The following is an 11,996-nucleotide window of genomic DNA, read 5'->3' on the forward strand; positions in this document are numbered from 1 at the left end:
ATTTTCTCAAAGAACCAGCTCCTTGATTGGTTGATTCTTTGAATAGTTTTTCTTGTTTCCACTTGGTTGATTTCACCCCTGAGTTTGATTATTTCCTCAGGCCCCATTTCTTAAAATCATCTTATTGGTGATTAAATTTCAATATTTCATTTTGAATGGGCAACATTCAAGCATAGGAAGATCAAGTAACATCTTTAATCAATTGTGGATCATTGACAGATTCAAGGTGAGGCAAAGCTGTCTAAAATATTTATAAATTCATCTCATAGATATTTCATGTCATATATGGTTTCATTCAAGTCTCATGACTAAAATTCATGGCAAATTTTGTTCCCATTTAAAGTGAGACTTAGACACTTGAAACCATGTGTTTTATCTCACATAGTATACAATATTCCCATTAGTTGGTCTCTGAACTACTCATATTTTGTGGCTTAGATCAACGCTTGTCAGTAACTGCTTATGAATCTATTTGTATTTTGAACTGCAAGGGGATAAGATATTTCCTTACATAGATAGTAATAACCTAGCATCCTACAGCTTTTAGGGTGCTGACAGATGATATGAATCTCCTCTCTGAAGGCAAAGAACTTACTCGACCTGGTACAGCAAACAACACAATCCCAGTTCTCACACAGTTCCTCTCTCTTATGAGTCTCAATAGCCTTACTTTGATATACATGCTATGCACAGGTTAGCATTGTAACTAAAGAAGTCTCAATTTAAGGAACTTCAATATTCTTTAAAGGGACACAAACAAATTTACCTCTGCTCTGGCTGGAGAATACATATATTACCTAGATTTGTTTATTGAATATTCATAATATAAAAGCTACAGGACATGATTTCTCTTTCCTAAGTTCTCCAGAGTAGGAATATCAAAATTGATGTAGTAAAGGAAGATGCAAGATAGAAAATATTGCTGTTTTTAAAATTTTAATCAGCCACAAAATCATGTAAAAACCACATACTGAGCGTTGATCATAAGTCAGGAAATATATATATATATATATATATATATAGTAAATGCATAGAGTAACATTGATGCTAGCATAATGAACTACATACCTAGTCGAGGCAGTTAGTCTATGTATAAGATGAAACTTACGGAGTGATGTGTGTACATGGTACAGGGCTATGTAGACAGCCTAAGAATAAAAAGTTGTTTTGAACCAAGCCAGTGGGATAATGAATTTAAGCTCTTATCACCTCCAACTGCCCTCTTAGTTGTGTGACCAATGATCATTTGTCCATGTTCTACCCCATAGTCCTCATTCATGCTCATGCTGTCCTCTTTAAAAGCACAAAATATTTACATAATGATTTATTGTTTGGGAATTTTACTTATTTTTAAATTTTCATTAACATATTACTTACATTCTTCTTTTTTCTCCATCCTTTCCCCTTGTCCAGTCTTTCCAATCCCTTTCATGCTCCCACTCTTGAACTGACAACATATTTTCTTTGATTATTATTATTTACATATATATGGGTTCATATGGAGAAATGTAAACAAAACCTACAGAGTGCATTTTTGTTGCTTATGTGTATATAGTCTCAAGGATAGACACTAGTGGATAATCAATTAGGAGAATTGTTCCTGGGAAAGGCTAACTCTCTACAGCAGTCATTTGTAGTTTGTTGTGTAGGGGTTGGGCATTAAGAGATTACCACCCTTCTGTGTTAGCAAATCAGGTTTTGTTCAGGTTTTGTTTATGCAGGCTTTTCTAAATAGTTTTAAACATGTATCTAATATATTTTGATTATGAGTATGCCCCATTCTTTGCCCCCAACATGTCTCCTCCCCAACTTTATGTCTTTTTCTTTTAAAATACCGAAATGAATTTGGTCCATACATATATGTATGTGGCAGCATCCACTGAAGTATGGGTGAGCTACCAGAATCAGATTCTTCTTCCTCCAGCAGCCACCAACTGCCAATAGTACCTCAGCTAGGAGCAGGGCTTCATGAGCTCCCTCATACTACATGCTTTAATTTTGCTTGGTTTGGATCTTACACATATTTTGTTAAGATAAGCACTGCTGCTGTAAGGTTATCACTGCAACAGAGGTGTCCAGTTCAAGATAGCATTTCACAACATTTTCTTTCATGCTCTCACTCTTTCATTCCTTCTGTCTGTTCTTGCCCAGTTTTTCCTGAGCCTTGACACGGGGAGGTTGATCTGGATGCCTCATTTCACTGAGTGCTCATAGTCATTTACTCTCAGCATTTCGATGGTATGTGAGTCTCTGCACTATTATCAAATGTACAAAGAAACTTCTCTCATTTTAAATCTTTTCTTAGGTTGGAACCCAGCATGGTCATGGGCACTGCCAGAAGGAATGGAAACCTTATGCCAACTAGGAAGTTGATATTTCTTTCAACTTTCCTGTTGTGTCAGAGAGGAGAGCATGCTCAGTGATATCAGACCTCTTAGCTCAACATCTTCACAAACACATGTTTGTGTTTGCTGAAGATCCTGGTGCCCCATACATATTTTCCATGCAGATGCTTTGGTTCAACAAACTATCAAATTTTAATAAATAGGCAATAGGTTATTTTAATCATTTTTAAACAACAGAAAATATTTGTGCATATATATACATATATAATTTACTTATATACATATATACATATATATATATATATATATATATATATATGAAGGGAAAATTTATATACAAAAATAAATATTCACTCTTAATGTAATAGTCAATTATACAGAAACATTAGCATGGTTGTGTGACACAGCATGGGTGTTTACATGTTTGCATTTACATGGCTAGATTTCTGTAGATGATAACATCTGCACAGAAAAAATTGTGCAGAATAGTTCTTTTCATTTCTCTGAACAATTCTTATCTTTCCTTCTATAAGCAGAAGAAACAATGGAATCGCTTCTATTTTAGAAGAACTACTCTATTTTAGAGCTTTGTGATTTGGATTTCAGTGTTATAAGAAATTAGGGATTATAGGGATTAGGTCAAACTGGCAAAGCAGTTTAAAATGAAACAAAGGCTGAGTAAGGATTTCCCAGCCCAGTGCTAGAAGATGTGGTTCCTGTTTGCCTATATCCAAGTGTGATTGCCAAGGGACTGCACAGTTTCTGGCTTAAAAGCTTGTCTTGTGCATAGTATCCTAACATTTGTGAGATTCTTTGCTCTGTCTCTTTAAACTGAAACACTCTTTATAAAAGACAAAAAGCCAAACAGTTCCTTGTTCCTTCCTTTCTTTCTCCCTCCACCCATCTCTCCTCCCTCTTTCTCTCCCTCCCTCCCACCCCTTTCCCCTCTATTTTCTTTCTTTCTTTCTTTCTTTCTTTCTTTCTTTCTTTCTTTCTTTCTTTCTTTCTTTCTTTCTTTCTTTCTTCCTTCCTTCCTTCCTTCCTTNTTATGTAATTCCACTATCAACCAGAACGTCTCTCTTCTTTCTTTCTTTCCTTCCTCCTCCTCCTTCCTTCCTTCCTTCCTTCCTTCCTTCCTTCCTTCCTTCCTTCCTTCCTTCCTTCCTTCCTCCTTCCCCCTCCCTTCCTTCCTTGTTTCTTTCTTCCTCCTTTCTAATATTTAGTCAGAAAATGCAGTTAATTGCCAAGCCACATTTGAGTTGAAGCAAGTTATGAATAATACAGGTTATTAACAGTTTGTATTATGGTCATTGCTCTTTGTTTTATGCCTTTTAGCTCCCCCAGTTGAATTACATACTCCTTTCTCTAATAAATTATGCACATACCTGGAGCCTCATGAAAACTTTTGTTTATATGCATAGTGAAAACTACACTCCAATTCACACTGCTTCTCTCTATATCTGAACACAGCAGATTTTCCATGCATTGAATGAACACAGGAGGCTCCCTTGGGCTTGATGGCCAGCTAGTCTAGCCAACTGGTGAGGTCTAGGTTCAGTGAGAGATACTGTGTTGAAAACGATGACTTGATAAATGATGGAAGAAGATATCTTTCATGAACCTCTGCCATGCACATACACATATGTTCTGCACATATATGTCTACACATATGAACACGTGTCATGCATATATAGTGTGTGTGTGTGTGTGACACACACACACACACACACACACACACACACACACACACACTATAGAAATTTCTGTTACCATCCTTTTATACTGAAACTTGATGAGGTCAAAAGAAATGATAGAACTTTGAGTTTGAGAGATATTGTTTGTTGGCTCCTGCCATAGAGGTACTCCTCCATAAAGAAAAAAAAAATCTATGTGTCAGACGCTGGGATGCGGGTTAGAGAAGACATGGCTATTCTAGCTTTCTCTGTGGTTTTTAACTGTATTCCACTTGCAATGCCAATGCATTTTATTTTTCCAGCCATGTTAGTGGGGTTTAGCCTTTTCTTATAAGGGGCCACCCTCTCACCTACCCAGGAAGGTGGAAGCTTAGCTTAAGAAGAACAGCTTTCTCTGAGGAGCATGAAGATGATACAGTGCTGAAAGAAGGTTTTGTGAAGTTCCCAGCCTTGTGCTTGGGATGGACATAAACAATGTCATTGGCCCTCAGGGGGTCTCAACGGTAATAAGCTGTAGTTTGTGAGCTAACCTTTATGCTGGGCTCTAAGGACAAGAGTTAGTCCAACTCTCCCTGTGTAAAAGAAGTCCATGTTTGAGCATGCTTGAGGAGTAGAGATGACATGTTTACATTTAATCACAGCACAACATACCTTACATACACATTTGATTTGGCAATAGAAACTCAAAAATATATAAATTCTCAAGAAACAATAAATATTCCTTACTCATTGTGTGCTAAGGATGTTCTAGCAACCTTAGGCGTATCACATCACTTATTCTTCATGTTTTGGTGGGCTATCATTACTCAGAGGTAGACAAATGTGGAGAAGGGAGACTGAGGCTATGCCTTCCTCTACCACACCAATGCCACTGATATGACAGAAGTTCCTGTTGAGTAACTGAGAAACTGCAACACAGGAGATAGAAGCACTGTTCAGATGGCAGAGGTGGGATTGAACCTAGAACTAGTTGGCTTCAGGACAGAGGCTGTCGTAATGGTACTGGCCATGGAGAAAATAGGCATAATTATAGGCAAAATAATGCCACCTTCCTAGCTATGACACTTCTCATGTGGACATAGAGAAAATCAACTGGATATTATTAATTGGTTTTCCTTGATATTAGGTCACGTCTGTTGAAGCTACAAACTAGTTCTGTCAAACAGAGATCACAATCTTGGGTCTCAGGTTCTTCTCACATCCACGTACTTTGGTTCTTTGGTTTTCTGTGGACTGCTTTTCATGAGCACCCCACCCCTATTGCAGACATCATGAATACTAGTACATATTTTTTCAGCTTTTAGACACGAATTGAATTTCTGAATTAGGAGGCACTGTTTCTGGCCTTTGACTAACCTTGGGCTGTGTTTCCTCCATAGATTTCTATCTCACTAGGCAAACTAGATAGCACAAGGTGACACACTGAGTGATCCTAAGGATTCATTTTAGATCTTAAGTTATAATTCAAGTTTATCTGGATAAATAGTTTTCTGAGAAATAGTCACATTTTATGGCTCCAAATAGAAAGGGATTTAGAATATGGATTTTGGAAAATTATAAAATTAGTGAGCATGATTGAATAGGCCACAAATGGAAAAATACTAGAATATACTCAGAGACACAGCAATTAGACAAGAAAAAGATTAACATTCTAAAGGAATTGTTAGAAAAAATAGTGATGTGTTCAACAGCTTCTAAAAAATCTGCTAAAAGATTTATAGCTAAGAAAAAAATGGGGCCAAAACTTGGGAGATGAAAAACTATAGTAAATCAGATTTAAAAAGATATTGAATAAGGGTCAGAAAAATTTGTGAAGCACTGTTAGATAACACTAACTCTAGGGAATCCTTTCACACCAAGGTACCAACTGTGAGCAATGAGTGGCATCAAACAAAATCTCTCACAACCTCTGTGGAATTCACATCCCATGCAATATGACTTCAGGGTTTTTTTCTGTACATGTTTGAGTTCCCAGCACACAATAGAGTGAAATTACTGTTTTATAACTTTGGCATGACATGTTTGTGGTAGAAATTACAGGCATAAGACTGAGTCTAGTACAGAGATAAGCTAGAGATAAGAAGGCCACTAAAACATAACACATTATTTGAGGCCCTAGACCAGGCCATTTTCTATTGTCCAGAGAGTTGATACACATCACTATTTTACGGCATAAGTGTTCAGCTAGTGTCCTTGCATGTGAAATCAGAAGAGCTCTGGTGCCTAAAATATAAATTTGTCTTCTGCAAACACACACACACACACACACACACAGAGAGAGAGGGGGGGGGGAAGGAAGGAGAAAAACATTATATAACTGTAATAAAAGTATCACATGAGTTAAAATCAGAGTTCTGGGGAGAAGTGGCTAATTCTAGGCTTGCCAGAGAAAATACATGGAAACCTTGATGTATCTTTTTGCACAAAGCAAGAAAGATCAGTTAACCATGGTTGTTAAAGCATAGAAGCAGCCCGAAGAACTTCTGTTTGCCACCGTTTGCAAATCTAAGCACTGAACGATTGCACCATGGTTATAAATAGGATGTATTTTAAAGTATATTAACCTATAATAATATGAGTGGGTAAGGAGAAGAGTTAAAAGAGGAAAGGAAAACAAACAAAATCTTCTTTATGCAGAAGACAGCTTGAATACATAGAAGGAATTGAAGAATTAGAATATCAACTCTTGTTTTGATTGGTTTAGTCAACAACCATCAGTGGAAGAAGGATCAGATTCTAGTAACCAAGCATTCACTCCAAATATGTGGCCATTTCCTGATAGCCACTGTTGTGTGATGATTCAGCTCAACTCAGACTTTTTACGTGAAACAAGACTCCTTCCATTTCATGTGTCAATTATGAGTCCCTGAGGCTCGTGCGTTGCAGTTGGCCAACTATAAATCATAAGCTCTCACAACTCTCCGCTTGGGGTTGACAAACTATTCAAAGAATTCAGGATTGACTTCCCTTACATTTGCTGATTTATGAAGAATATAATCCAGAAACAGTACAATGAAATAAACATCTGGTTGGTCCTCTTGGATTTTCTTTTCATGTTATTGTAATTTCCTGTTTGTCTCTAAATATATCTTGTATTTATTGGATAACACACAGGGTCTCTAACACTAAGCAAGTCTCCCTTTTGATTTCCCCAGTTAGTGACTGTCTAAGCCACCAGAAAAGCCTTGACTGTGTGGGAAGCTATTGCAGATTTCTTCCTTCCTAATGGGCTTCATCTCATTGCTCACTTCTTCAGTATCACTTGACTACTTTGGAAGCTGGGGACTGTGGGATTTCCTGCTGCCTGATGTGAACTCCAATCAGCCACAGAGCTATGAAGAAGATCCATTGGTTTGGAATAGATGGTACTCAAAGGTCTGTGGAAACAGGCTGGAAGTGCTAAAACTGTAGTCTCATCACTATCAATCAGCATTTACTGGCATTTTGTCCAAATTCATTTTACTTAGAGAACTTGAAAATCATCTGGATAGTTCCACTACCACTGTCAAAAGTCTCTCCATACCCCTCTTTGCACAAGGTTTCCACCTGTGCTCTCAGAGGTAGTCTTAACAGAAAAAAAGAGCCTGTCAGCCCAACAAGCATCTGAAAGAGTCAGATGCAGATATTTGTACCCAACCAATGGACAGAAGCAGCTGACCCCTGTTGTTGCTGAAAGAAGGTAAAGAGAAGGGTGATCCTGTAGGAGGGCTGGCAGTCTCAATTAATCTGGACACCCGAGATCTCTCAAACACTGGACCACCAAACAGACAGCATATCCCAGCTGATATGAGGTCCCCAACACACATACAGTAGAGGACTTCCGGGTCTGTGTTCATTCAGAAATGATGCGTTTAACCCTGAAGAGACTGGAGGCCCCAGGGAGTTTTAGAGGTCAGATGCTGTGGGGGGTGAGGGCATCCATGTAGAAACAGGGTGGGATGGGGAAGATGTATGGGATGTAGATCAGTCAGAGGGTGGAAGGGGGGAGAGGCAGGAATGGAATATGGAGTGCAAAAAATAAATTATTAATAATAATATTACTACTAATAATAAAAAAACCTATCAGTGAATGAGCCTCATCTGACAACTGGGCTGAAGGGACACTGCCTGTCCCTTAGGTTTTTGTGGATGGAAGCACAATTTCTATGTAAGAAGATTGTTCTGCAGATATGAATTATATCTTACACCAGGATTTTATGTGATAGTATTCATTGTCCTGAGAGTTCAGAGATCAGAGTCCTACTCTTAGCAAACCTAGTACATGCCTCCAAACTTGGAAAATCATTCCTTGTACATGGATGGAGGCTCTCTGCCATTATGTTTAGGAGGGTATGGCTGATAGTGTCCATGCATGCCTTCCATTTCATACACAGCTATTTACATGTCCACTTATGGTTCTGATTTGATTCTAAGCCATAAAACTACTTTTACACACCTCACAGTATTAACAAGTTTCTAGGGGGAGATTTTCAATCTGTGTCAACTGCAATTGTGCAGCATAGCAGAAAAGAAAATAGTAGTGAAAGTAAATATTAACACAGAGAGATGTACCTGCCGACTTTGGTAATATTATCTTCAAAGACTGCACGTATCAGAACTTGAGGGATTTTATTAAATTTCCTTGTTGTTGCCATTCATGACAGGAAAATGTGGCAAGGAAAGCCACACAATTGTTTACAAAACCTGTGACAGAGCAATCTTACCTAAATGTGTAATCTGTATGTGTTATAACTGGCCTTGTATTCTGTTTCTGTTGTTCTTTTATGTCCTTCCCCCATCATAAATGGAACAAAGATACATAAAAGATTTCTTAAGTCTCCCTGTGTTTTCAGCCCTCTGAACAGTTTCTACTGTTGAGTTGAATAAAATTGATTTAAATCTACTTTTTTAAACAAATCTTGGAATTTGCTAATTGTGAAATTAAAACCTTAGAATCAATGAAATTTAGAGACACATACACTGAGAGGAGATGCCTTTAGGGCCCCAGTACAGAGAGGGAACAACTTCTTCTTCTTCTTCTTCTTCTTCTTCTTCTTCTTCTTCTTCTTCTTCTTCTTCTTCTTCTTCTTCTTCTTCTTCTTCTTCTTCTTCNCTTCTTCTTCTTCTTCTTCTTCTTCTTCTTCTTCTTCTTCTTCTTCTTCTTCTTCTTCTTCTTTTCTTCTTCTTTCTTCTTCTTCTTCCTCCTCCTCCTTCTCCTCCTCGTCCTCCTCGTCCTCCTCCTCCTCCTTCTTCTTTTCTCTCTCCCTCCTTCTCCCCCTCCCCTCTCCTCCCCCTCCCCTCCCCTCTCCTCCTCCTCCTCCTCTTCCTCCTTCTCCTTCTCCTCCTCCGTCTCCTCTCCCTCATTCTCTTCTTAATTTTTCCTTTTCTGTTCCAATTTTTTTGTGTCTTTGCAATGAATGGCATTTAAATTGTTACAAGAAAATGAACATATGCTACTGGGAAGGAAGTTTTATTTGAATGAAAGGGTAGATGAATGGCAATTTCCCATGGATAAAAAATGGCAAAGAACAATCTATTAACAAACAAAAAGTTATTGCATACTTATAATCCCAAAGAATTCTCAGGAAAGCTACTAGAGCTAATAAAATATGTTTATCAATGTTGCAAGGCACAAGATCCATGAACAGAAACTGTTGGTATTTCTATATTGTACTAATAAAAAACCTAAAGAGAAAATTAAGAAACAAATTCAGTTTCTAGTACTATGTCAAAAAACTTAAATATTATGAATAAATCTAACCATAGAACTAGAAATCTTAAATACCGAAAACCCAAATTCCTTGCTGAAAGAAATCAGGGAGAATCTTAAATAGATAACAATGCTTGCTCATTCTAGCATAGATTTTAACATTGCTAATATGTTAATTTTTCTCTGAGCAATTTTCAAAGTTAATTTAATTTCTGTTAAAATTCTAGCAAGTCCTTTTGCAAAAATGTAAATGCCAACTACAAGGCGCTCATAAAACACTTAGAAGAAAATATTCATGGGACTGGATTAGGCAATCTTTTGATGAATATGAGACCAAAAGCACAGATACCAAAAGAAAAAATATGAATAGAGCTTTACAAAAATTAATAACTTTTATAAAAATTAATAATTTTTAAATTAATTAATTAATTTTTAAAAATTAATAACTTTTATATCAAGGGACTTTATTGCATGTGTAAAAAGACATTCAGCAGAATACAAGAAAACATTTGTAAAGTATGTTTCTGATGAGGAAGACCCAGAATATAAAAGTTTGCCATGACTCAGTGAGTAAAAACAAAACAAAATAAACAAAATTCCTATAAATAGAAGTCTAAGGATTTAAATAGACACTTCTCCAGACAAGGTGTCCAATCTGCTATTGATAACATATCTACAGGCGTATCCATCACTAAGAAAATACAGATCATAACGACAGTAAGATAGTAGTTTATACTTACAAACATGACTATTATTAAAACAAACAAACAAACAAAACAAAACAAGACAAAACAGCAAACAGGAAAGCGCAAATATGAGTGAGGTCATGGAGAAAATGTTACTCCTATGATGTGCTGTGGAGATGGAAAATGGTCTAGCTGCTGTGAGAAACAGATGATGATTTTCCAAAAAAATTAAAGTTATTTATCCAACAATTACAAATTCCATTTCTAGATAGTTACTCAAAATATCTAATAACAAGAATATATAAATATGCAGAAACATATAGCTATGTGCATGTATACAGTAGTTTTATAGCAATATTTTTCACAGTAGCCAATAGGAAACAATTCATGTATAAATAGATAAATGAATGGGTAAAAAATGTGTGGTTAAATAAGTTACATATAATCACTGTGACAAGATAGATGACAGAAGCAACTTAAGAAAGGAAACCCTTCACAAACCACATGATACTCAAGAAGAAAGAAGACCAAAGTGTGGATGCTTCACTCCTTCTTAGAAGGGGGGACAAAATAATCAAAAGAGGAAATACAGGGGCAAAGTGTGGAGCAGAAACTGAAGGAAAGGCCACCCAGAGACTGCCCCATCTGGAGATCCATCCCATATACAGTCACCAAACCCAGACACTATTGTGGATGCCAAGAAGTGCTTACTGAAATGAGCCTGGTATAGCTGTCTCCTGAGAGGCTTTTCCAGAGCCTGACAAATACAGTGGTGGATGATCACTGCAGCCAACCATTGGACTGTGCACTGGGTCTGAGTGGAACAGTTAGAGAAAGGACTGAAGGAGCTGAAGGAGATTGCAACCCATAAGAAGAACAACAATAACAACTTACCAGACCCTCCAGAGCTCCCAGGGACTAAGCCACCAACCAAGGAGTACACACGGAGAGACCCATGGCTACATCTGCACAGGTAGCAGAGGATGCCCTTGTATCAGTGGGGATCACCCTCATAGAAGCATGAGGATGGGGAAATGGGATAGGAGGTTTTGTGAGGGGATCGGGGAAGGGGATAACATTTGAAATGTAAATAAACAAAATATCTAATAAAAAAAATAAAGAAAGGAAAGGCTTGTTTGGGCTCATAGTTTAGAGGGCACAGTCCATTATAGTAAGGGAAACATGGTAACGGTCAATTATAGCAGGAGTAAGATATGGTTTATTACATTCCAGAGGTTGTAAAGAAACATAAAACTGGAGTAGAAAGTAGTGCTGAGCTATAACCCTAAGTAACATGTCTGTAACAATAAACCAAACCTTCTGCCTCAAAAGTACTACAGCCCCCTCTCCAATATGCCATGAAGTGGAGACCAAGAGTTCAAACACATGAGCCTATGGGACACAGTGTATATTCAAGTCATAATAGTGGTCGACAGATATGGTGGGTTATTATTTTTTATTTTTTAATTTTTTAAATTTTTTAATTTTTAATATTTTTTATTACATATTTTCCTCAATTACCTTTCCAATGCTATCCCAAAAGTCCCCCCATACCGCCCCCCACTTCCCTACCCACCCATTC

General features: G+C 37.3%; 1 pseudogene; it reads left to right on the top strand.

Annotated features, from left to right (window-relative positions):
* Nucleotides 1-11,996, top strand: part of LOC110310060 — a 105,433-nt pseudogene that overhangs the window by 57,223 nt on the left and 36,214 nt on the right.

The sequence above is a fragment of the Mus caroli genome, chromosome 15, assembly GCF_900094665.2.
Source record: "Mus caroli chromosome 15, CAROLI_EIJ_v1.1, whole genome shotgun sequence".
Taxonomy (NCBI): domain Eukaryota; kingdom Metazoa; phylum Chordata; class Mammalia; order Rodentia; family Muridae; genus Mus; species Mus caroli.